Source organism: Oncorhynchus kisutch, linkage group LG17 (genome assembly GCF_002021735.2).
Source record: "Oncorhynchus kisutch isolate 150728-3 linkage group LG17, Okis_V2, whole genome shotgun sequence".
NCBI classification, from domain to species: domain Eukaryota; kingdom Metazoa; phylum Chordata; class Actinopteri; order Salmoniformes; family Salmonidae; genus Oncorhynchus; species Oncorhynchus kisutch.
In genome coordinates this window covers 40,603,086-40,629,011 of record NC_034190.2, presented here as the reverse complement: position 1 = coordinate 40,629,011, position 25,926 = coordinate 40,603,086, and the positions used below count along the sequence as shown (strand labels likewise).

General features: G+C 44.9%; 1 long non-coding RNA gene across 1 annotated transcript; it reads left to right on the top strand.

Moving 5' to 3' along the window:
- The first annotated feature begins 4,907 nt into the window (after positions 1–4,907).
- On the top strand, positions 4,908–13,003 carry LOC116354409 (uncharacterized). The gene is made up of 2 exons (XR_004203630.1): positions 4,908–6,503; positions 6,947–13,003. It is a non-coding gene; the product is annotated as an uncharacterized LOC116354409 (long non-coding RNA).
- The last annotated feature ends 12,923 nt before the right edge of the window (positions 13,004–25,926 follow it).

Sequence of the window (25,926 nt, the reverse complement as noted above, 5' to 3'; positions counted from 1 at the left end):
AAAGCAGATAGGTTGCTGCTAGTACCAATCCTCCACACATCCTTTTCTTACTAGCACTGATTCTGCGGATAGCAGCTTACTTACCATGACTGAGATGTGGTTGCCTCATCTAGCTGTCTTAAGATGAATGCACTAAGTCGCTCTGAATAAATGTAAATGAGCATGGAGACGGATTCAGTAATTCTAAGTCTATGTGGATAACAGTGATGGACCAAGACTACTCTGAGCCCTCATCCCTCATTTCCATGGATAGAGTGGACATGCTGGTATACAGTATGACTGGGTAGTAATGGATTGGGTTAGTAATGGTCTATTTTTCACCTGGTCTCGAAGGGCCTTACATGGTGTTCTGGGAATACCATGTGAGGGCACAGCAAGACATTTCAATAGCATGCCTTCTTTAATCTTCAATGACATATCCATTTCTGATGGATTACCACATGCTTCTCTCTCTATCTGCGTCCAAATGCCTGTCTATTGGATTAAGCCCAGGGTGATATGTGAAGTGAAATAGAATGGTCAACAGAGAAGCAGGCTGGTTCCACCGGGCTAGTGATGCCCTGCAGAGGAAGAGGAAACATCTTGTGGACTATCTCTAAGTGGAACTCATGAGGATCCATTCTGATGCTGTGCCACCAGTAGTTACCGACAGTGAGTTGGTGCCCGATACGTTCTGCAGACAGACAGACGGATAGAGAGGGAAGGAGTTGTCTTTCCTGCACCCTGCTGGTGCTCTTGGCTGTGTGGACAGTACAGAGAGAGGGACCTTAAGAAGTCCACTCACACCACCTCATTAAGGACCCACACTGAGGCCGCCTCGGGCGCTCATCAAACACATGCCATCTGCCTCGAGGCTTGGTGGTGCGTGTAACACGTGTTGTACAATTTTCCCATATACACTGAGTATACAAATCATTAGGAACACCTGCTCTTTCCATGACATAGACTGACCAGGTGAAAGATATGATCCCTTATTGATGTCACCTGTTGAACCCTCTTCAATCAGTGTAGATGAAGGAGAAGAGACAGGTTAAAGAAGGATTTTTAAGCCTTGAGACATGGACTGTGTATGTGTGCCATTCAGAGGGTGGTTGGGCAAGACAAAAGATTAAAGTGCCTTTGAACGGGGTATGGTAGTAGATGCCAGGCGCACCGGTTTGTGTCAAGAACTGCAACGCTGTTGGGTTTTTCACGCTCAACAGTTCCCGTGTGTATCAAGAATGGTTCACCACCCCAAAGAACACCCCAGCCAACTTGACACGACTGTGTGAAGCATTGGAGTCAACTCAACATTAAGAAGGTGTTGCTGGTGTATTTAAGGAGCTTAATTTGGCCGAAACAGGGTGTTTGGCCCCTAAACACTCTCCAAAATGATCTATGATATCAGCCCATCCCTGTCAACTTCCTGACACGTCAGTTCCCTGTCTGACTGTAAAGTCATGGTCATGTAAATGGGACAGAGAAGCTGAAGAAGTTCCTTATTAAGCCCCTTTTCAAGCCACGGAGAGATATAACATTTCAAAAAGCCTGCCTCTCTTTTGACACACCGGTTTTGATATCACTAATTAAGTTCCACTCCCCTCCATTTGCTTTCATGCGTCGACACAGGTGAGTTTAGCAGAGTGAGCTAATGGATAACGGGGAAGGGACAAAAGGTCCTGAGGAATTGGTATGCAAACGGGCGCCGCTCGCCAGGGCAGAGAAGGTCACACCGTGAATTTGACAGCACTCTTCTCGCGGATTGTGGGCCGAAAGGGAAAGAGAACGAGAAGGAGGGCGATAGAGAAAGAGTGGGCGTGAGAGAGAGAGAGAGAGAGGGAGAACCAAAAGAGAGCGTTGCAAAGCCAGGAAGTCAGACACGCCACCTCACCACATCCGAAGTGTGACATCTCCCTCCCCACCCATCCTCCCAGGGTGTTGGTGGCCCTCCGCAGCAGGGAGAAGAAGGGGGGGTAAGTTAATCACCCACGTCCATGGCCTTTAGCTCCTCTCATTAGTGCTGTGCGGCGGAGCCGTACCCGATCCATTAGCGCCAATGCCGGTAATGACACTCCACAAGCATCGGGGCGCCAGGCCAAGAGAATGGGCCACCGTCACACTTTTCATTACTGGGAAAGGAGGGAAAGGAGGGAGGAAGGAAGGGAAGGAAGGATCGTCCTTCCTGTTCCTGCTAAAAAAAAAAGGAGCAGGAAGAGGAGAGGCAACCCAGCTGGTTTTTATTATCAGGCCTTATAGCTGAAAGCCTCTCTCTCACACAAACACACATACCCTGTATATTGTACACTGGTGGTGGGAGGGCATAGCCTGATCTACACATTATGTAGACATTCTACGCACAAGCATACATTTATTTAACTTGGCAAGTCAGTTAAGAAGAAATTCTTATTTACAATGACGGCCTACCCCGGACAACTCTGGTCCAATTGTGCGCCGCCCTATGGGACTCCCAATCGCGGCCGGATGTGATAGAGCCTGGATTCGAACCAGGGACTGTAGTGACACCTCTTGCACTGAGATGCAGTGCCTTAGACCACTGCGCCACTCGAGAGTAGCGTGTCTGTAAGATGGCTATTCTGCAGCTCTGTTAAAAGACCTGGTATGAAATATAGGCCATGGGTGCACACACACACACTTATGCAATCACCAAAACACACACACTTGCGGCGGACACACACAGCCACTGAAGCAGCTCAGGGTGATCTGAGTGCTCTGTTTTGCACTCCTCTGGTTTCCGCTCTCTCTCCCTCTTAGGAGGGGGCATCTGCCTCCCTGTGAAGTTCAGGACCAGCAGGGTGCCTCTGCTTCCTCCTCTCTGTTCCTCTATCACTGGCCTCCCATAGTCAGACAGCTACGTTAAAAACACACGTCTGCCTCACAGCGCCCCCCCGAGGGCGGAAAGGGAATTCCAAGAACAAAAATGTAAACGCAACATGCAACAATTTCAAAGATTTAGCTGATTTACAGTTCATATAAGGAAATCAGACAATTTAAATAAATTCATTTGGCCCTAATCTATGGATTTCACATGACTAGACAGCATGAGTTTTCCCCAAAAATAGGGCTGTATTACAGACATAAATACTCCTCAGTTTCATCAGCTGTCTGGGTGGCTGGTCTCAGACGATCCCGCAGCTGAAGAAGCAGGATGTGGAGGTCCTGGGCTGGCGTGGTTACATGTGGTCTGCGGTTGTGAGGTCGGTTGGACGTAATGCCAAAATCTCTAAAACAACGTTGGAGGCAGCTTATGGTAGAGATATGAACATTACGCTTTCTGGCGACAGTGCTGTCGGACATTGCCAATTGCATGCTCCCTCAAAACTTGAGTTTGTGGCATTGTGTTGTGTGACAAAACCTGCACATTTTAGGGTTGCCTTGTATTGTCCCCCAGTACAAGGTGCACCTGTGTAATGATCATACTGTTTAATCACCTTCTTTATATGCTGTACCTGTCAGGTGGATGGATTATCTTGGCAAATGAGAAATGCTCACTAACATGGATGTAAACACATTTTGAGAGAAGTAAGATTTGTATGCTTAAGGAACATTTCTGGGATCTTTTATTTCAGCTCATGAAACATGGGACTAACACTATAGATGTTGCGTTTATAAAAACATTCAGTGTGTATACATATATATATATATAAATATACACACTGAGTATACAAAACATTAGGAACACATTCCTAATATTGAGTTGCACCCCCTTTTGCCCTCAATTCATCAGGACATGGACTCTAAGAGGTGTGGAAAGCGTTCCACAGGGAGGCTGGCCCATGGTGACTCCAATGCTTCCCACAGTTGTGTCAAGTTCACATGTCATTTGGGTGGTGAACCATTCTTGATACACACGGGAAACTGTTGAGTGTGAAACCCAGCAGCGTTGCCGTTCTTGACACACTCAAACCGGTGCACCTGGCACCTACTACCATACCCGTTCAAAGGCACTTTAAATCTTTTGTCTGCCCAACCACCCTCTGAATGGCACACAATACATGTCTCAATTGTCTCAAGGCGTAAACATCCTTTAATCTGTCTCCTCCCCTTCATCTACACGGATTGAAGTGGATTTAACAGGTGACATCAATAAGGGATCATAGCTTTCACCTGAGTTCACCTGGTCAGTCTATGTCATGGAAAGGCGTTCCTAATGTTTTGTCCACTCAGTGTATACAGCAGATTAGTAACTGGTGTGTTTGACCTGCAGAGTGGATCCCATGTGGTGGGATGTTGTTTTAACCATAATGTTCATCACTTGGGTCACAACAGTTTGAAAGATATTGTTTCTGTTTCCTGTGATCAGTTGATTGTTGTTGAAGTTAGAAAAGACAGGTTATTGATGTGTGTGTTCCAGTACATGACAGGTTGTTGATGTGTGTGTTCCAGTACATGACAGGTTGTTGATGTGTGGTGTTCCAGTACATGACAGGTTGTTGATGTGTGTGTGTTCCAGTACATGACAGGTTGTTGATGTGTGTGTGTGTTCCAGTACATGACAGGTTGTTGATGTGTGTGTGTGTTCCAGTACATGACAGGTTGTTGATGTGTGTGTTCCAGTACATGACAGGTTGTTGATGTGTGTGTTCCAGTACATGACAGGTTGTTGTTGATGTGTGTGTTCCAGTACATGACAGGTTGTTGATGTGTGTGTTCCAGTACATGACAGGTTGTTGATGTGTGTGTTCCAGTACATGACAGGTTGTTGATGTGTGTGTGTTCCAGTACATGACAGGTTATTGTTGATGTGTGTGTTCCAGTACATGACAGGTTGTTGATGTGTGAGTGTTCCAGTACATGACAGGTTGTTGATGTGTGTGTTCCAGTACATGACTGCTGCGGCTGCCGGGGCGTCTATGCAAGGGACCTACATTCCTCAGTACACGCCTGTGCCTCAGACAGCCGTCCCGTTGAAGTAAGTCAGACACACACACACACACCTTTGTTTTACTATCCTTGTGGGGACCAAACAATTTATGACCATTCAAAATCATATTCTCCCTAACCTTAAACGTAACCCTAACTCTTAAACCTTAACCCTAAGCCTAAAATAGCCTTCTTCCTTGTGAGGACCAGTGAAATGTCTCCACTTTTTCCTTGTTTTACTATCCTTGTGAGGGTTTCTGGTACCCACAAGGATGGTAAAACCAAAAAACACACACACATGGATACACACTCATACACAGATGCATGCACACACTGGATGCACACACACACAAACACTCCTAAGGACAGAAATGCATACACACTCTCTCACACACACAGATAGACATAGATACACACACGCACAAACACTCACAGTGACACTGCAACATCCGCTCAATAAGAACGGCCAAGCACACGTGTTGCCACGGCTTGCTACTGTTGAGCGTGCCGAGTGTGCAGCTCAGAGCAGGCGGGCACACGCTGAGAAATGATGAGTGTGGAAGGCTGTCTGGAGGGCTGATGGCGCCGGCCCATTCAGATGGAGCATCAGCCTGTATCAGATGACAGGTGCTGAATTGAGACACACTGCCGGCGGAGCTGTCCCTCTCCCGGATGGCCGTGTGCTCAACACACACATCCTTCAGCCCCAGGCCCCTGGTTAGCAAGCGGCTGCCCAGCTGACAACGCCCTGACACCACCATCCATCTGTACAGCTCCATAGAGGAGATGATAATCAGGAGATAGCCACCCTTCATAAAGTCACCGGCTGGAGAGAGAGACTCGGAGACATAGCGCTAGCCCATGGGTTCTCTTGTTGTCTCTCTCACCTATTCCGTTCTCAATGCCACACATGGTGGATGCCACCATCAGTGAGGTTCTATATATCAGTGCTGTTGAGATGAGCTGCAGACAAAGAGTGTCTCGGAGGACGATGTGTAAACATGGTGTTGAGATGAACTGCAGACAAGGAGTGTCTCGGAGGACGATGTGTAAACATGGTGTTGAGATGAGCTGCAGACAAGGAGTGTCTCGGAAGACAATGTGTAAACATGGTGTTGAGATGAGCCGCAGACAAGGAGTGTCTCGGAGGACGATGTGTAAACATGGTGTTGAGATGAGCCGCAGACAAGGAGTGTCTCGGAGGACGATGTGTAAACATGGTATTGAGAGCGTCTTTGACATCTTGTTAAGGTGATGGAGGAGATGAGACCACGATGGCTGACGTTCAGTGAGGTTAGGACGTTAAGCCTTACAGTAATGAAACCCTTACCCTCTCACATGTAGCCTTGTGAGTTTTTCTTTTTAAGGCTACTGTGGTATTAGGTTTAGATGTATTTAAACAGATTCGTACATAATTATGCAGAGACACACATAGAATGTGATGTCATACAATATATTACTAGACGGTTATATTGCGTTACATGGAGGACGATGTCTCACGCCCACTTCCTTTTCCCGTAGGGAGTGGTCACGGATGCCTCTCCTCAGTCAGTGGCCCCCTCGTCGCATGACGTGAGTGGGCAGCAGCATCAGATCCAGGTGGACGGGTCCAGCGACCATGTTGCTTACTCATACCAGTCCAAGTGAGTACTGCTGCCATCTTCTCACTGTACATATCAACAACACATTACGATGACTAAGACCTGTCATTGTCTATCGTTATGCCGTATCGTAGCTGACTATTTGCTGCTTTGTTCTTTGACATTGAGTTTTTTGGGCTTGTTGACTAATTAAAAGGGATAGTTTACCCAAATGATCAATTATATATATGTTTCCTTACTCTGTAAGCAGTCTATGGACAGGGTATGACGACAATCCGTGCTTTGGTTTGTTCACCTGGACACAAATGTTTCAAATGCTGTCATACCGTGTCCGTAGACTGTTAACACTACACGGTATGGAAACCAATATGTAATTTTGTAATTTGAGTGAACTATCCCTTTATTGTCATTTTTAGAGTCTGTGCATTATGATGATTACCTTGCCTTTGATTCTCTCTCGTTGTGGTTCTTCTCTTCCTCATTAGATAGCGACAGATGAGGAGAATATTCCTGTGACAGTGTTGCCTTGAGACAGGGGGGTTGGCTGTACTGAGAATGTGGAGAGAAGAGAGATTGCTTCCAGATTGCCCAGGCACCAAAAAAGAGACACTTTTTCATTTCCTACCTGGCCTAAGAGAGTTACACAGAGAGAGAGAAAGAGAGGAGGGAGGGTGGGTTGGGGGGTGAAGTCGCTGGGCACAGTGCAAAGAGTTGAAAATGTTTAGTCTGGCAACCTGCCTGGTGGGTTGGGCTTCAGCTTGACTTACTCAACTGAAAAAAATAAAAAATAAATAGGCAAATGTTCAATGCGCAGGTAGGTAGGTAGGTGATGAGTTTTATTTTGTAATTAGAAAAGGGGAAGTCAAAGTTTGACATACACAGAGATTGTCTTCCTTAGATATTAAGCTATGATTTCTTTTCACTTTTTTTTTCTCTTGTTAAATTTGAGTTTTCTAGATTTATTCGAAATAAGTGTTTTTCTTTCTTGAATCTTCATGGCCTTAATTTTAAGGGCGTCGGATGACTTTTTACAGAGAGTAAAGTCTGGCGTCTCGTTGAAAATAAAAAGCGATCTAAATCAGTCTCTTGGACCACTTTGATGGTACATGATACTGCAGGGGTTGAGCTAGAGACATTAAAACAAAGTCTATCACATAAGCTGTACAGATTTAATAGACAAGAGTTTCTTTTTCTTTTCTTCGTAAGAAGAAAACTTTGATAAATAATTATGTCAGAGGTTACTAAATCTAAGAGAAAAAAGTAAATGTCTGCTAAGGAAATGAGTGGGAAAAGATAAAAGCTTTGAGGAGATTTTTCACAATGAGGAGGGGGAAAAAGACACTGCATTGTAGAAAATGCAGTCGGTTGCAAATGCTGAACTTGTTTTTATTATCATAATTATTATTTTACATGGCAAGATTGCTGTTGATGACATTAGTGCTTTTATCTGCTACATTTGACCTTTTTTATGAGCTTGATGGTGTTTTTAGCCCGCTTTGCTTGTCACACTATAAAAAAAAAAAGAACAAAGAAAAGAAAGAAAAAAAATCTAAAACAAACATAAAACGGTAGGAAAAAAAATGTGCGCAGTGATAAACTTCGTAGATTGAGTAGGAGCTTACGGTTTAAACCAATCAGTGCAAAAAGCAATAGAAGAAATTGTTGACAATTTCTGTAGTCTTTCCTAGTTGTGGATCAAATGCAGCCCAAGGATGGCCATTTTTATACCAAAGATGAAGAGACACTCTGATCCAGAGTTTTGTTGTTTTTCAGTTAGATTTTGTTGTTGATGCTGTTGATGTTATTGTTGATATTGTTGTTGTTGCTGTTGTCATTGTTGTTTTTAATTTGACCTTGATGGCCGGACCAGTCCGTACTTTTCCTTTCATTACAATTACACGTTTTGGCTAAAGCTACCTTCCACGGTTTTCGAAACTATCACACTGACTTCAAACAGTATTTGAACATATGATGCAACTAGTGGCAGTTCGACCTAATGTCCCTCTCTGCCACTTAAATTGTCTTTCCGCCTCTCATCTGTCGTGTTCCACTCTTGCGCCAACTATGGGGGCATTCCACCAGTCAACAGTAAACACTATAGGAAATATTGGGTAATGTTGCAGCTCGCTCCTCGGTCATTAATGCTTCGCTTCTGGCTTTGTTGGCTCCCTGATCTCTGCCTCGACGCCGTCTCTTCATCTCATTGGATCAATGACAACTGAACAAAACGGATACATTTTCTCCCCTCCCCGGGAGTCTCATCAACGTTACCCTGCATTTTTTCCCCCTCTCCAGTCATCCAGACAACACATAGCAAAACTCTCCGGCACTCTCTCATTTGTCTGCATGGACGTCAAACATGTCCTGCTATCCCAGGCACGATGTACTTAGGAGGACAGGAACTTAATTCAAGACTAGCATTGACACGTTAACCTCTGGTGTGCTTCGGTGTTTGATATATCTCTGAACTCCAAACATACAAAACGAACACATGGAAGCATAGTAGTGTTATCTGCTTTAGCAAACATTATCTCTCTTGAAGATCCATATTTATGGGTTGGATAAACACTACTGTACTCAGACCTAAGGGGTTATTTTCCAGACAGAATAGTGCACTACAATAATGTTGACAGTAACCTTTCAGCCAAGCCTAAAAAGCCCGTCTTCTCCGCCTCTAGACTCAGTAGCCTGTAAAGATCTCTGCCCCACTCCTTTCAGCCTTTCATCAAACCCCTATCCATTGTACACAGTACCCTGTGTCTGGAGCGCTGTGTGTCTCTATCCCCATTACAGTACCCTGTGTCTGGAGCGCTGTGTGTCTCTATCCCCATTACAGTACCCTGTGTCTGGAGCGCTGTGTATCTCTATCCCCATTACAGTACCCTGTGTCTGGAGCGCTGTGTGTCTCTATCCCCATTACAGTACCCTGTGTCTGGAGCGCTGTGTGTCTCTATCCCCATTACAGTACCCTGTGTCTGGAGCGCTGTGTGTCTCTATCCCCATCACAGTACCCTGTGTCTGGAGCGCTGTGTGTCTCTATCCCCATTACAGTACCCTGTGTCTGGAGCGCTGTGTGTCTCTATCCCCATTACAGTACCCTGTATCTGGAGCGCTGTGTGTCTCTATCCCCATTACAGTACCCTGTGTCTGGAGCGCTGTGTGTCTCTATCTCCATTACAGTACCCTGTGTCTGAAATGGGACCTTATTGCCTATATAGTGCACTACATTTGACCAGGCACTGCATCTCAGTGCAAAAGGCATCACTACAGTCCCTGGGTCGAATCCAGGCTACATCACATCCGGCCATGATTGGGAGTCCCATAGGGCGGCACACAATTGTCCCAGCGTCATCCGGGGTAGGCCGTCATTGTAAGTAAGAATTTGTTCTTAACTGACTTACCTAGTTAAATAAAGGTTCAATCAAATTAAATAAATAGGGCTCTGGTCATAAAATAGGGCTCCATGTTAAGAATAGGGTCCCATTCCGGACAACACCTCTGGGTCCCTGCCTGCCTGCTCACTGTGGTGCTAGAGCCATAAAAAGGCACCACTAATCTGACCAGGCTTCACTCTCTCTCTTCTCTCACTCTTCCTCTGTGAGGTTTTCCCTCTTTATTGGATAGTGCAGGAGCTGAACCACAAAACCAATTTTAGTCACATTCTCAATGAGCCTTGACGGGGCCCAATTTGTCTCCCCTCAGGGCATTGGGATCCGCTCCAGTGTCCCCCAAAGCCTCTTTTTTAGAGAAAAAGAGGGATTTTTGGTGTTCTTTTTTTCCGTTAACAATTGCACGTTTTGAGATCCAGCAGTTCATGTGACTCAAAGGAAGGCTGTGCATTGCGTTCTGGGAAAGATGGCAGTGACATCATGGGTCAGCTATGACATCGCACACAGAAATGTCTGTAACAATGTAATTGTTCATCGAGTGCCTTTAACGAAGCTTCCAAATGATTCCAATATCTACAGGATAGAAAAAAAGCACACGGAAAAGCTATCTTATATAAGGGAACCGTACATTTTTGAAGGAGTTGTGCTAAACTAGTACAAATGTACAACCTACTCTAAGGTGCTACAGTGAAAGCTGTCTTGGGCATGTGCCTGCTTTGTGTCCGTTGGTCTGTGACGCACTGGCTATTGTCGATCAACATTCATTTACTACAGTGGCTCATCCCATTGGGTTGTGCTTTTCACAACCAACACACAGGCAATGCAATCTGAGAAAATATAACCATTCGACAATCTGTTGTCCCGTAAAACATTCGACCCACATGTCTTCCATCCAGTGACAAGTCAATGATCAAATCTACTGCACCAATCTACCAACACCAGAGCTACTCAGCTGCCCACTGTCCCCAAACACCTCTCTCTTTCCTCTTTTCACTCACCCTGTCACTTCCCCTCATCTTCTGCTTTCACTTTCCGAGTACAGAAAACTTTGAGATCACAGGATATATGCGCAAAGTCACCCACTTTACAATTCCAACAGACAAACAAACCCAAAACGTCTGTGCCGTTTTCACACCAGTGACAACAACCTGTGTACATTTCTGCACGTCTCTCCGGGTAATAACATTGATTTTTGCTGCGTGGTTTTTTCGTGAGCAGGCGAGCTGCTACAGTAGGAGGTGTCCAGATCTTAAGCTAGACCGTTGGTCGGGGTCGACGTTTGCTCCTCAACCTCCATGGTGTTCAAACTGTACCTGAAACGATGTGCTCTACATCATAGACCACTCTTACAGCTGCTACTTTAAGAGACAGACTAAAGAAGAAACCATTGATTAACCGTAGGAATCTGACCGCACTCACCTTTGATCACAAAACGCGCTACACATATTGTCACCGTCTAAGATTCAATAGCAATGACATACAAGGAAAATTAGGTGACAAATAGAAATGACCAAAAAAAAGCACACAACAGAACTGTATACGCTCCAAATTGCTACCAGAGATTCAAGAAAGACAAAACATTGAAGTGAGGAGAGGTTTCCCTCAATGGGGTAAGAGCGATATCGATGAGGTCATCACTGAAATGGCAGTATCAAGACTGACTGAACTCCTCTTTTATTCTACGCTAGTTGTAGCACAATGGCCGGGCAAGATGCCTGCTAAACATGTACAGTGATTCTCACTGCGTTTTAGGGAGCTGCAGTTAAAGATCTAGCTCGCTAGTCTATGTGTCAGAACAAACCAGCCAGAGAGGGTCATTGGCTCTACTACATTCGCTGACACACACACATACTCACTATTGCCAGACATTTCTGAGTATTACACACACACACACACACACACACACACACAGTGTTTCAGTCAGTGTGTTAGTCTTCTCATTATCTCTTCATCAGAGTACGGTTATCACTCTGCTCTTCATTGCTTACCATCAGTTACTTAGGCTCCATGGGGCCAACTTCCACGTGAGTAAAATGTTCACGTTCTCTCCCATTGACATCAATGCATCACTAACCTAAACATAGACTTTAGTGGAAGTTAGGATTCGCCCCGATGTCTTTGGTATCTCCAGAGCAGCCGTGTTCCGTTTCAGTCTACTGTCTCTATCCAGGCTGGGCCACCGAGCTGCTTCAGTTCACTGCCCTTTTAACGCCGTCCATACCTCCAATCCGTCCCATGTTGTGTCTGTCTCACTGCCTCCGTCCAGATATCAAGCCAGTCGGTTATATCTAGCTACCATATTTCTATCAAGTCCTTAGGAGCGTATTCACCACAATGGCATTCCAAGTTGATCAATGTCATACCCCATTGTCATAGGTTTCTTGTGATTTCCCACATTGTGACTAGACAGTGGTTTAGAGAAGACTGGCCCTGTGTCCAAAATGGACCCTATGTCTATATAGGGGATACTGTGTCCTATATTGGCACCCTATTCTCCATACATCGCACAACTGGACTGTATTATGACAGACGGTGCCTCAGAGTTGGGACTCCCGCAGTGTGACAGGAGAGCTCCGGGCTCGATATAACTCAACACTCTTTCAGCTCTTACCACCACGTAATTCAGTGGGGAAATTGCAAAAAAAAAAAAATATGTGTCCCATGCTTTTTAATTGATGCTCTGGTTCACCTTTGACGGGAGGCATCGATTGGCCACACATCCCCAGGAGCTCAGCCAACTGGCTAACCTAACACACACCTTCCTCGGAATGAAATAGCTCCCAGAGACGTCAAACACTATTGAGTAACTATCATTAGAAATGGCCAACCAAATTTGCTGAAGAAACCTCCAGAACTTTCATTAAGAGTCAGGATTATTATACAATAAAAAAAAAGAGGAATATTTATTAGGACAGCAAAGCGGTTCTTAGATATTTTTTTGTTTAGTTCTGTTCTTTGTTGTTTTTCTATTTTTCTTTGGGTCTTTTCTTTGGGTCAGCGCAGAGGAGGATGTGGTCATGCCTTATGCACGCCACTCAGTGTGTGCGATCCTTGATAAATATCTGTACATCTGTGGATGTTAGGATTAAACTTCGGTTTTAATGAGTTGTTTTTTTCTCTGAAGCTTTCAATAAAAAAAATGTGGAAAAAATATCACGAATGTGCCTCGTTATTTGACTCTAATGTCTCAATCTTTGTAACTTCAAAACATGGTCTTTGTTACAGTAAAATATAAACGGTACTGCTTTTAGTGCTAGTGGTAGACACCATATTGTCAACTACTAACTCTACCCCATCGCCTGTAATAAAACCCCTCCCTCCCATACCAATACACCTCCCTCTTTTAGTGCTAGTGGTAGACACCATATTGTCAACTACTAACTCTACCCCATCTCCTGTAATAAAACCCCTCGCCTCCCATACCAATACACCTGCCTCTTTTAGTGCTAGTGGTAGACACCATATTGTCAACGACTAACTCTACCCCATCTCCTGTAATAAAACCCCTCCCATACCAATACCCCTGCCTCTTTTAGTGGTAGTGGTAGAAACCATATTGTCAACTACTAACTCTACCCCATCTCCTGTAATAAAACCCCTCGCCTCCCATACCAATACACCTGCCTCTTTTAGTGCTAGTGGTAGACACCATATTGTCAATGACTAACTCTACCCCATCTCCTGTAATAAAACCCCTCCCATACCAATACACCTGCCTCTTTTAGTACTGGTGGTAGACACCATATTGTCAACTACTAACTCTACCCCATCTCCTGTAATAAAACCCCACGCCTGCCCTCCATACCAATACACCTGCCTCTTTTAGTGGTAGTGGTAGACACCATATTGTCAAATACTAACTCTACCCCATCTCCTGTAATAAAACCCCTCCCTCCCCACCCATACCAATACACCTGCCTCTTTTAGTGCTAGTGGTAGACACGATATCGTCAATGACTAACTCTACCCCATCTCCTGTAATAAACCCCCTCCCCTCCCCTCCATACCAATACACCTGCCTCTTTCAGTGCTAGTGGTAGACACCATATTGTCAAGTACTAACTCAACCCCATCCCCTGTAATAAAACCCCTCCCATACCAATACACCTGCCTCTTTTAGTGCTAGTGGTAGACACCATATTGTCAACTACTAACTCTACCCCATCTCCTGTAATAAACCCCCTCCCCTCCCATACCAATACACCTGCCTCTTTTCGTGCTAGTGGTAGACACCATATTGTCAACAACTAACTCCACCCCATCTCCTCTAATAAAACCCCTCCCATACCAACACACCTGCCTCTTAGTGCTAGTGGCAGACACCATATTGTCAACTACTAACTCTACCCCATCTCCTTTAATAAAACCCCCTCCCCACCCATATCAATACACCTGCCTCTTTTCATGCTAGTGGTAGACACCATATTGTCAACTCCTAACTCTACCCCATCTCCTGTAATAAAACCCCTCCCCCTCCCATACCAATATACCTGCCTCTTTTCGTGCTAGTGGTAGACACCATATTGTCAACTACTAACACTGCCCCATCTCCTGTAATAACACCCCTCCCCTGCCATACCAATACACCTGCTTCTTTTAGTGCTAGTGGTAGACACCATATTGTCAACTACTAACTCTACCCCATCTCCTGTAATAAACCCCCTCCCCTCCCATACCAATACACCTGCCTCTTTTAGTGCTAGTGGTAGACACCATATTGTCAACTACTAACTCTACCCCATCTCCTGTAATAAAACCCCGCCCATACCAATACACCTGTCTCTTTTAGTGCCAGTGGTGTACACCATATTGTCAACTACTAACTCTACCCCATCTCCTGTAATAAAACCCCACCCCTCCCCTCCATACCAATACACCTGCCTCTTTTGGTGCTAGTGGTAGACACCATATTGTCATCTACTAACTCTACCCATCTCCTTTAATAAAACCACTCCCCTGCCCTCCATACCAATACACCTGCCTCTTTTAGTGGTAGTGGTAGACACCATATTGTCAACTACTAACTCTACCCCATCTCCTGTAATAAAACCCCTCCCTCCCATAACAATACACCTGCCTCTTTTAGTGCTAGTGGTAGACACCATATTGTCAACTACTAACTCTACCCCATCTCCTGTAATAAAACCCCTCCCATACCAATACACCTGCCTCTTTTAGTGCTAGTGGTAGACACCATATTGTCATCTACTAACTCTACCCCATCTCCTTTAATAAACCCCTCTCCTCCCATACCAATACACCTGCCTCTTTTAGTGCTAGTGGTAGACACCATATTGTCATCTACTAACTCTACCCATCTCCTTTAATAAAACCCCTCTCCTCCCATACCAATACACCTGCCTCTTTTAGTGCTAGTGGTAGACACCATATTGTCATCTACTAACTCTACCCATCTCCTTTAATAAAACCCCTCTCCTCCCATACCAATACACCTGCCTCTTTTAGTGCTAGTGGTAGACACCATATTGTCAACTACTAACTCTACCCATCTCCTTTAATAAAACCCCTCTCCTCCCTTACCGACACACCTGCCTCGTTTAGTGCTAGTGGTAGACACCATATTGTCAACTACTAACTCTACCACATCTGCTGTAATAAAACCACTCCCCTCCCCTCCCATACCAATACACCTGCCTCTTTTAGTGCTAGTGGTAGACACCATAATGTCAACTACTAACTCTACCCCATCTCCTGTAATAAAACCCCGCCCATACCAATACACCTGTCTCTTTTAGTGCCAGTGGTGTACACCATATTGTCAACTACTAACTCTACCCCATCTCCTGTAATAAAACCCCACCCCTCCCCTCCATACCAATACACCTGCCTCTTTTAGTGCTAGTGGTAGACACCATATTGTCATCTACTAACTCTACCCATCTCCTTTAATAAAACCACTCCCCTGCCCTCCATACCAATACACCTGCCTCTTTTAGTGGTAGTGGTAGACACCATATTGTCAACTACTAACTCTACCCCATCTCCTGTAATAAAACCCCTCCCTCCCATAACAATACACCTGCCTCTTTTAGTGCTAGTGGTAGACACCATATTGTCAGCTACTAACTCTACCCCATCTCCTGTAATAAAACCCCTCCCTCCCATAACAATACACCTGCCTCTTTTAGTGCTAGTGGTAGACACCATATTGTCAGCTACTAACTCGACCCCATCTCCTGTAATAAAACCCCTCCCCTCCCATACCAATACACCTGCCTCTTTTAGTGCTAGTGGTAGACACCATATTGTCAACTACTAAATCTACCCCATCTCCTGTAATAAAACCCCTCCCATACCAATACTCCTGCCTCTTTTCGTGCTAGTGGTAGACACCATATTGTCAACTACTAACTCTACCCCATCTCCTCTAATAAAACCCCTCCCATACCAACACATCTGCCTCTTTTAGTGCTAGTGGTAGACACCATATTGTCATCTACTAACTCTACCCCATCTCCTGTAATAAAACCACTCCCTCCCCACCCATATCAATACACCTGCCTCTTTTAGTGCTGGTGGTAGACAACATATTGTCAAATACTAACTCTACACCATCTCCTGGAATAAACCCCCCTCCCCCCTCCCCCTCCCCCTCCCATACCAATACACCTACCTCTTTTCGTGCTAGTGGTAGACACCATATTGTCAACCACTAACTCAACCACATCCCCTGTAATAAAACCCCTGCCATACCAATACACCTGCCTCTTTTAGTGCTAGTGGTAGACACCATATTGTCAACTACTAACACTACCCCATCTCCTGTAATAACACCCCTCCCCTGCCATACCAATACACCTACCTATTTTAGTGCTAGTGGTAGACACCATATTGTCAACTACTAACTCTACCCCATCTCCTGTAATAAATCCCCTCCCCTCCCATACCAATACACCTGCCTCTTTTAGTACTAGTGGTAGACACCATATTGTCAACTACTAACTCAACCCCATCCCCTGTAATAAAACCCCGCCCATACCAATACACCTGTCTCTTTTAGTGCTAGTGGTGTACACCATATTGTCAACTACTAACTCTACCCCATCTCCTGTAATAAAACCCCTCCCCTCCCATACCAATACACCTGCCTCTTTTAGTACTAGTGGTAGACACCATATTGTCAACTACTAACTCAACCCCATCCCCTGTAATAAAACCCCGCCCATACCAATACACCTGTCTCTTTTAGTGCTAGTGGTGTACACCATATTGTCAACTACTAACTCTACCCCATCTCCTTTAATAAAACCCTTCCCCTCCCCTCCATACCAATACACCTGCCTCTTTCAGTGCTAGTGGTAGACAACATATTGTCAACTACTAACTCTACACCATCTCCTGTAATGAAACCCCTCCCTCCCATACCAATACACCTGCCTCTTTTCGTGCTAGTGGTAGACACCATATTGTCAACTCCTAACTCTATCCCATCTCCTGTAATAAAACCCCTCCCCTTCCCTCCATACCAATACACCTGCCTCTTTCAGTGCTAGTGGTAGACACCATATTGTCAACCACTAACTCAACCCCATTCCCTGTAATAACACCCCTGCCATACCAATACACCTGCCTCTTTTAGTGCTAGTGGTAGACACCATATTGTCAACTACTAACACTACCCCATCTCCTGTAATAAAACCCCTCCCTCCCATACCAATACACCTGCCTCTTTTAGTGCTAGTGGTAGACACCATATTGTCAACTACTAACTCTACCCCATCTCCTTTAATTAAACCCCTCTCCTCCCATACCAATACACCTGCCTCTTTTAGTGCTAGTGGTAGACACCATATTGTCATCTACTAACTCTACCCCATCTCCTTTAATAAACCCCTCTCCTCCCATACCAATACACCTGCCTCTTTTAGTGCTAGTGGTAGACACCATATTGTCAGCTACTAACTCTACCCCATCTCCTGTAATAAAACCCCTCCCTCCCATAACAATACACCTGCCTCTTTTAGTGCTAGTGGTAGACACCATATTGTCAGCTACTAACTCGACCCCATCTCCTGTAATAAAACCCCTCCCCTCCCATACCAATACACCTGCCTCTTTTAGTGCTAGTGGTAGACACCATATTGTCAACTACTAAATCTACCCCATCTCCTGTAATAAAACCCCTCCCATACCAATACTCCTGCCTCTTTTCGTGCTAGTGGTAGACACCATATTGTCAACTACTAACTCTACCCCATCTCCTCTAATAAAACCCCTCCCATACCAACACATCTGCCTCTTTTAGTGCTAGTGGTAGACACCATATTGTCATCTACTAACTCTACCCCATCTCCTGTAATAAAACCACTCCCTCCCCACCCATATCAATACACCTGCCTCTTTTAGTGCTGGTGGTAGACAACATATTGTCAAATACTAACTCTACACCATCTCCTGGAATAAACCCCCCTCCCCCTCCCCCTCCCCCTCCCATACCAATACACCTACCTCTTTTCGTGCTAGTGGTAGACACCATATTGTCAACCACTAACTCAACCACATCCCCTGTAATAAAACCCCTGCCATACCAATACACCTGCCTCTTTTAGTGCTAGTGGTAGACACCATATTGTCAACTACTAACACTACCCCATCTCCTGTAATAACACCCCTCCCCTGCCATACCAATACACCTACCTATTTTAGTGCTAGTGGTAGACACCATATTGTCAACTACTAACTCTACCCCATCTCCTGTAATAAATCCCCTCCCCTCCCATACCAATACACCTGCCTCTTTTAGTACTAGTGGTAGACACCATATTGTCAACTACTAACTCAACCCCATCCCCTGTAATAAAACCCCGCCCATACCAATACACCTGTCTCTTTTAGTGCTAGTGGTGTACACCATATTGTCAACTACTAACTCTACCCCATCTCCTGTAATAAAACCCCTCCCCTCCCATACCAATACACCTGCCTCTTTTAGTACTAGTGGTAGACACCATATTGTCAACTACTAACTCAACCCCATCCCCTGTAATAAAACCCCGCCCATACCAATACACCTGTCTCTTTTAGTGCTAGTGGTGTACACCATATTGTCAACTACTAACTCTACCCCATCTCCTTTAATAAAACCCTTCCCCTCCCCTCCATACCAATACACCTGCCTCTTTCAGTGCTAGTGGTAGACAACATATTGTCAACTACTAACTCTACACCATCTCCTGTAATGAAACCCCTCCCTCCCATACCAATACACCTGCCTCTTTTCGTGCTAGTGGTAGACACCATATTGTCAACTCCTAACTCTATCCCATCTCCTGTAATAAAACCCCTCCCCTTCCCTCCATACCAATACACCTGCCTCTTTCAGTGCTAGTGGTAGACACCATATTGTCAACCACTAACTCAACCCCATTCCCTGTAATAACACCCCTGCCATACCAATACACCTGCCTCTTTTAGTGCTAGTGGTAGACACCATATTGTCAACTACTAACACTACCCCATCTCCTGTAATAAAACCCCTCCCTCCCATACCAATACACCTGCCTCTTTTAGTGCTAGTGGTAGACACCATATTGTCAACTACTAACTCTACCCCATCTCCTTTAATTAAACCCCTCTCCTCCCATACCAATACACCTGCCTCTTTTAGTGCTAGTGGTAGACACCATATTGTCATCTACTAACTCTACCCCATCTCCTTTAATAAACCCCTCTCCTCCCATACCAATACACCTGCCTCTTTTAGTGCTAGTGGTAGACACCATATTGTCATCTACTAACTCTACCCATCTCCTTTAATAAAACCCCTCTCCTCCCATACCAATACACCTGCCTCTTTTAGTGCTAGTGGTAGACACCATATTGTCATCTACTAACTCTACCCATCTCCTTTAATAAAACCCCTCTCCTCCCATACCAATACACCTGCCTCTTTTAGTGCTAGTGGTAGACACCATATTGTCAACTACTAACTCTACCCCATCTCCTGTAATAAAACCCCTCCCTCCCATACCAATACACCTGCCTCTTTCAGTGCTATTGGTAGACACCATATTGTCAACTACTAACTCTACCCCATCTCCTGTAATAAAACCCCTCCCTCCCATACCCATACACCTGCCTCTTTTAGTGCTAGTGGTAGACACCATATTGTCATCTACTAACTCTACCCATCTCCTTTAATAAAACCCCTCTCCTCCCTTACCAATACACCTGCCTCGTTTAGTGCTAGTGGTAGACACCATATTGTCATCTACTAACTCTACCCATCTCCTTTAATAAAACCCCTCTCCTCCCTTACCAATACACCTGCCTCGTTTAGTGCTAGTGGTAGACACCATATTGTCAACTACTAACTCTACCCCATCTCCTGTAATAAAACCCCTCCCATACCAATACACCTGCCTCTTTTAGTGCTGGTGGTAGACACCATATTGTCAAATACTAACTCTACCCCATCTCCTGTAATAAAACCCCACCCCTACCCTCCATACCAATACACCTGCCTCTTTTAGTGGTAGTTGTAGACACCATATTGTCAACTACTAACTCTACCACATCTGCTGTAATAAAACCACTCCCCTCCCCTCCCATACCAATACACCTACCTCTTTTAGTGCTAGTGGTAGACACCATATTGTCAACTACTAACTCTACCCCATCTCCTGTAATAAAACCCCACCCCTACCCTCCATACCAATACACCTGCCTCTTTTAGTGGTAGTTGTAGACACCATATTGTCAACTACTAACTCTACCCCATCTCCTGTAATAAAACCCCTCCCCTGCCATACCAATACACCTGACTCTATTAGTGCTAGTGGTAGACACCATATTGTCAACTACTAACTCTACCCCATCTCCTGTAATAAAACCCCTCCCTCCCCACCCATACCAATACACCTGCCTCTTTTAGTGGTAGTGGTAGAAACCATATTGTCAATGACTAACTCTACCCCATCTCCTGTAATAAAACCCCTCCCTCCCAAACCAATACACCTGCCTCTTTTAGTGCTAGTGGTAGACACCATATTGTCAACTACTAACTCTACCACATCTGCTGTAATAAAACCACTCCCCTCCCCTCCCATACCAATACACCTACCTCTTTTAGTGCTAGTGGTAGACACCATATTGTCAGCTACTAACTCGACCCCATCTCCTGTAATAAAACCCCTCCCCTCCCATACCAATACACCTGCCTCTTTTAGTGCTAGTGGTAGACACCATATTGTCAACTACTAAATCTACCCCATCTCCTGTAATAAAACCCCTCCCATACCAATACTCCTGCCTCTTTTCGTGCTAGTGGTAGACACCATATTGTCAACTACTAACTCTACCCCATCTCCTCTAATAAAACCCCTCCCATACCAACACATCTGCCTCTTTTAGTGCTAGTGGCAGACACCATATTGTCAACTACTAACTCTACCCCATCTCCTGTAATAAAACCCCTCGCCTCCCATACCAATACACCTGCCACTTTTAGTGCTAGTGGTAGACACCATATTGTCAATGACTAACTCTACCCCATCTCCTGTAATAAAACCCCTCCCTCCCATACCAATACACCTGCCTCTTTTAGTGCTAGTGGTAGACACCATATTGTCATCTACTAACTCTACCCCATCTCCTGTAATAAAACCACTCCCTCCCCACCCATATCAATACACCTGCCTCTTTTAGTGCTGGTGGCAGACACCATATTGTCAACTACTAACTCTACCCCATCTCCTGTAATAAAACCCCTCGCCTCCCATACCAATACACCTGCCTCTTTTAGTGCTAGTGGTAGACACCATATTGTCATCTACTAACTCTACCCATCTCCTTTAATAAAACCCCTCTCCTCCCTTACCAATACACCTGCCTCGTTTAGTGCTAGTGGTAGACACCATATTGTCAACTACTAACTCTACCCCATCTCCTGTAATAAAACCCCTCCCATACCAATACACCTGCCTCTTTTAGTGCTGGTGGTAGACACCATATTGTCAAATACTAACTCTACCCCATCTCCTGTAATAAAACCCCACCCCTACCCTCCATACCAATACACCTGCCTCTTTTAGTGGTAGTTGTAGACACCATATTGTCAACTACTAACTCTACCACATCTGCTGTAATAAAAGCACTCCCCTCCCCTCCCATACCAATACACCTACCTCTTTTAGTGCTAGTGGTAGACACCATATTGTCAACTACTAACTCTACCCCCATCTCCTGTAATAAAACCCCACCCCTACCCTCCATACCAATACACCTGCCTCTTTTAGTGGTAGTTGTAGACACCATATTGTCAACTACTAACTCTACCCCATCTCCTGTAATAAAACCCCTCCCCTGCCATACCAATACACCTGCCTCTATTAGTGCTAGTGGTAGACACCATATTGTCAACTACTAACTCTACCCCATCTCCTGTAATAAAACCCCTCCCTCCCCACCCATACCAATACACCTGCCTCTTTTAGTGGTAGTGGTAGAAACCATATTGTCAATGACTAACTCTACCCCCATCTCCTGTAATAAAACCCCCTGCCTCCCAAACCAATACACCTGCCTATTTTAGTGCTAGTGGTAGACACCATATTGTCCACTACTAACTCTACCACATCTGCTGTAATAAACCCACTCCCCTCCCACTCCCATACCATACACCTACCCCATCTTTTTTACGTGCTAGTGGTAGACCCATATTGTCAGCTACTAACTCACCCCTCTCCTGTAATAAAACCCCCCCTTCCATACCATACAACCTGCCTCTTTTACTCAGGCTAGTGGTAAGACACCATATTGGGTCAACTACTAATCTACCCCAAATCTCCTGTATAAAAACCCCTCCCATACCCATACACTCCTGCCTCTTTTCGTGCTAGTGGTAGACACCATATTGTCAACTACTCACTCTACCCCATCTCCTCTAATAAAACCCCTCCAACCAACACATCTGCCTCTTTTAGTGCTAGTGGCAGACACCATATTGTCAACTACTAACTCTAACCCTACCCCATCTCCTGTAATAAAACCCCACCCCTACCCTCCATACCAATACACCTGCCTCTTTTAGCGGTAGTTGTAGACACCATATTGTCAACTACTAACTCTACCCCATCTCCTGTAATAAAACTCCTCCCCTGCCATACCAATACACCTGCCTCTATTAGTGCTAGTGGTAGACACCATATTGTCAACTACTAACTCTACCCCATCTCCTGTAATAAAACCCCTCCCTCCCCACCCATACCAATACACCTGCCTCTTTTAGTGGTAGTGGTAGAAACCATATTGTCAATGACTAACTCTACCCCATCTCCTGTAATAAAACCCCTCCCTCCCCAAACCAATACACCTGCCTCTTTTAGTGCTAGTGGTAGACACCATATTGTCAACTACTAACTCTACCACATCTGCTGTAATAAAACCACTCCCCTCCCCTCCCATACCAATACACCTACCTCTTTTAGTGCTAGTGGTAGACACCATATTGTCAGCTACTAACTCGACCCCATCTCCTGTAATAAAACCCCTCCCCTCCCATACCAATACACCTGCCTCTTTTAGTGCTAGTGGTAGACACCATATTGTCAACTACTAAATCTACCCCATCTCCTGTAATAAAACCCCTCCCATACCAATACTCCTGCCTCTTTTCGTGCTAGTGGTAGACACCATATTGTCAACTACTAACTCTACCCCATCTCCTCTAATAAAACCCCTCCCATACCAACACATCTGCCTCTTTTAGTGCTAGTGGCAGACACCATATTGTCAACTACTAACTCTACCCCATCTCCTGTAATAAAACCCCTCGCCTCCCATACCAATACACCTGCCACTTTTAGTGCTAGTGGTAGACACCATATTGTCAATGACTAACTCAACCCTTTCTCCTGTAATAAAACCCCTCCCTCCCATACCAATACACCTGCCTCTTTTAGTGCTAGTGGTAGACACCATATTGTCATCTACTAACTCTACCCCATCTCCTGTAATAAAACCACTCCCTCCCCACCCATATCAATACACCTGCCTCTTTTAGTGCTGGTGGCAGACACCATATTGTCAACTACTAACTCTACCCCATCTCCTGTAATAAAACCCCTCGCCTCCCATACCAATACACCTGCCTCTTTTAGTGCTAGTGGTAGACACCATATTGTCATCTACTAACTCTACCCATCTCCTTTAATAAAACCCCTCTCCTCCCTTACCAATACACCTGCCTCGTTTAGTGCTAGTGGTAGACACCATATTGTCAACTACTAACTCTACCCCATCTCCTGTAATAAAACCCCTCCCATACCAATACACCTGCCTCTTTTAGTGCTGGTGGTAGACACCATATTGTCAAATACTAACTCTACCCCATCTCCTGTAATAAAACCCCACCCCTACCCTCCATACCAATACACCTGCCTCTTTTAGTGGTAGTTGTAGACACCATATTGTCAACTACTAACTCTACCACATCTGCTGTAATAAAACCACTCCCCTCCCCTCCCATACCAATACACCTACCTCTTTTAGTGCTAGTGGTAGACACCATATTGTCAACTACTAACTCTACCCCATCTCCTGTAATAAAACCCCACCCCTACCCTCCATACCAATACACCTGCCTCTTTTAGTGGTAGTTGTAGACACCATATTGTCAACTACTAACTCTACCCCATCTCCTGTAATAAAACCCCTCCCCTGCCATACCAATACACCTGCCTCTATTAGTGCTAGTGGTAGACACCATATTGTCAACTACTAACTCTACCACATCTGCTGTAATAAAACCACTCCCCTCCCCTCCCATACCAATACACCTACCTCTTTTAGTGCTAGTGGTAGACACCATATTGTCAGCTACTAACTCGACCCCATCTCCTGTAATAAAACCCCTCCCCTCCCATACCAATACACCTACCTCTTTTAGTGCTAGTGGTAGACACCATATTGTCAACTACTAACTCTACCCCATCTCCTGTAATAAAACCCCACCCCTACCCTCCATACCAATACACCTGCCTCTTTTAGTGGTAGTTGTAGACACCATATTGTCAACTACTAACTCTACCCCATCTCCTGTAATAAAACCCCTCCCCTGCCATACCAATACACCTGCCTCTATTAGTGCTAGTGGTAGACACCATATTGTCAACTACTAACTCTACCACATCTGCTGTAATAAAACCACTCCCCTCCCCTCCCATACCAATACACCTACCTCTTTTAGTGCTAGTGGTAGACACCATATTGTCAGCTACTAACTCGACCCCATCTCCTGTAATAAAACCCCTCCCCTCCCATACCAATACACCTGCCTCTTTTAGTGCTAGTGGTAGACACCATATTGTCAACTACTAAATCTACCCCATCTCCTGTAATAAAACCCCTCCCATACCAATACACCTGCCTCTTTTAGTGCTAGTGGTAGACACCATATTGTCAACTACTAACTCTACCCCATCTCCTCTAATAAAACCCCTCCCATACCAACACATCTGCCTCTTTTAGTGCTAGTGGCAGACACCATATTGTCAACTACTAACTCTACCCCATCTCCTGTAATAAAACCCCTCGCCTCCCATACCAATACACCTGCCACTTTTAGTGCTAGTGGTAGACACCATATTGTCAATGACTAACTCAACCCTTTCTCCTGTAATAAAACCCCTCCCTCCCATACCAATATACCTGCCTCTTTTAGTGCTAGTGGTAGACACCATATTGTCATCTACTAACTCTACCCCATCTCCTGTAATAAAACCACTCCCTCCCCACCCATATCAATACACCTGCCTCTTTTAGTGCTGGTGGCAGACACCATATTGTCAACTACTAACTCTACCCCATCTCCTGTAATAAAACCCCTCGCCTCCCATACCAATACACCTGCCTCTTTTAGTGCTAGTGGTAGACACCATATTGTCATCTACTAACTCTACCCATCTCCTTTAATAAAACCCCTCTCCTCCCTTACCAATACACCTGCCTCGTTTAGTGCTAGTGGTAGACACCATATTGTCAACTACTAACTCTACCCCATCTCCTGTAATAAAACCCCTCCCATACCAATACACCTGCCTCTTTTAGTGCTGGTG